Source organism: Helicoverpa armigera, chromosome 3 (assembly GCF_030705265.1).
Source record: "Helicoverpa armigera isolate CAAS_96S chromosome 3, ASM3070526v1, whole genome shotgun sequence".
In the NCBI taxonomy this organism is placed as follows: domain Eukaryota; kingdom Metazoa; phylum Arthropoda; class Insecta; order Lepidoptera; family Noctuidae; genus Helicoverpa; species Helicoverpa armigera.
Genome location: NC_087122.1, coordinates 5,367,786 through 5,370,364, shown reverse-complemented (window position 1 = coordinate 5,370,364; position 2,579 = coordinate 5,367,786).

Below are 2,579 nucleotides of genomic sequence, written 5' to 3'. Positions count from 1 at the left end.
CTCATTTATTTATAGACTTAATACGACTAAAATAACACTGACAAACGTTACACCCGTGCGATGCACGAGACCACTTATAACGGAATAGGTACAAACGACGTAACTCCGATAATAAGGGAGTTTTAAGCATTTTTATTAAATAGGTCATATTATTATGTCATTCCTGTTTCGCAGCTTTATTTTAATACAAATTCCCGTAGCTATAGTTCGGCCGTTCAGAGAATGCGTTCCTGACACCTATCAGTTAGTCAGGACTAGTGATGGGCACAACTAAACACTGAGTTCGTTACCGTTCCCCCAAAATAAACCGCCGCATTATTTTAAGATTATTTTCGTTTTAAATTGGCGGAATCATTTAAAATTTATATTTTAGTTATTTAAGTGGAAACCAAAAAAAGGTAATATTCATATAATAAAATCGTTTTATTTATTCTTTGTTACAAAGTTACAATCTGTATTTCTATGCAATAAAGTAAGTACATTGAATTGAATGTGCGTACAGAATGTTAATCAGACTCCGATTCGCTTGAGGAGGTGGTGTCTTCATCATCATCTTCGCCTACGTGTATATTAGGTATTATCAATAACAGAATCAATCCTGATATCTCGGTCAAAATCTTCCAAAATCAGGTTTCGAAACGACAACAAATGACTATTTAGCGTCACAAAATGACGGCCCAGGATGCCATTTGGGGTTACCATTTTCAACCTAAATATAAAAATGCTACTTTCTTTCGCGCGTTCAGTTTGATCATAGTTTTATTTTTATATTTCATAAAAGTTATCCTATAGTCCATTATTTTCAAATTCTTAAAAAGAAAAACAAAACGTATTATTTTATATTATAAGTATAACTGTATAAGAACCATCAACCAGAACAGATTACGATACTTGCCTGTTATTTTTAGCACAGCACTACAAATATAAAGCGCTGACATAACCTTGTAATAGCGCAGTATAGATTTAGAAAAATATTGTTTACCAAGTTATTTGACACTCAATTTGGCACAAAATTACAACATTCATTGATTATTATTGATATAATAATCTTGTTTTAATGCTCAACAATTGTTAAAACGATAAACAACCAGCAAAAATATTTTTATCGTACTGCAACGCCATTACAAAGTTACGTCGTCAGTTCAATCGCGATGTGTCAGAAACGCATTCTCTGAGCGGCCGAACTATAGTAATTATGATTAAATAAAAGACAAAGGTAATGCTAGAGTTTTTCAGTAAAGATGCACAGGGAAAAAAATCTATCGAATTTCAACAGAGCTAGTGATAAATTCATAAAGTTATTAGGTACTACATAATAATGTAGTATAATAAACATGTGTAGTACATAATAATGTAGTATAATTAATAATAATTAATTAGTACCGTTTCTGAAATTGCTGACGTAATCGCAAATAGGTGACACAAATTCGAATTTTCTGAATGATAGAATCAGCTTCCAAAATAAAAAGCAAGACCTTTATAATGTTCTTCTTGTGACAAATAGTGAAATGGACAGATGAGAGGACACAGGATTCACATTTCATTAAGCTCTACTTCTAAGCTCCCGGTATATTGGATTTTTTCATGTTTAAGTAGAGCAAGAGTAGATATTCTCGTACAAGTATAAAGTTAAATGGACCTTTCAAGTTATATTGGTGTTTCATCCCTTTCTCGTATGTGTTTGCGAACTTCAGAATAGCCCATTTTTTGTTCAGAAAGCAATTTGCTTTCAAGGAGAGATCGTAATATCGAAATTTTATTGATATTTTGTTACGGGTATGTCGTTTTACACTTTCAGGATTTGTAACACTGTTTCACGCGATTGACAAAACCTTTTCACTCCAGTTCACACACTTAACTTTTCAAAAACTTATTATTCAGTAAGCACATGTTGAATTATAAGATGAACCTATATTTTTTATAAATATGACGACTTCTAAAGGAAATTCCTTGCAAATTGGGATTTACCAAAGTGCCACTATAAACAACGCTACCACTACCACATTCGGGTTTATGAGTAGGTACCTATAGCATCCCATGTCCATAGTTTAACTTGTTTACACCACCAAGGACATAAGCTTCTGATTCCTACTTTTATGTACATACCGTACATACTCGTAAAAACAGGAATCCGTATTTACCTGTTGCCATAAATGTACTAGTTGGCATCTACGTATCATTCACAGATCATGTTTGGCATTTTGTATGAACAATACATAAATCAGACTGGGGGAGAGGTGAAAATTTAAGAACCAATGATACAGTCCTCTTCATTGACTGAAAGTTATGTTTCTTTAAAGTGTTATAATTTAGCCCCCGAAGGTCACAACTGAATCAATACTGAAAGTGACATGCTTCTAACAAAATTAGATCCGTCAAGGTCTCCATGCTTGGAAAAGCAACAAATTACTATCTTTATTTGTTCCTAATTCGTTTCTGCTGAAGTGTTTTGACATTCATAATTTAAAACAGCACTATATCAAGCTACACATGCACGAGTTTTGGCTTCATTCCATTAATTAGATATATTCGACACAGAGGACATTCGCTGTTAGGATGCAAGGGCTGCTGATGCATTT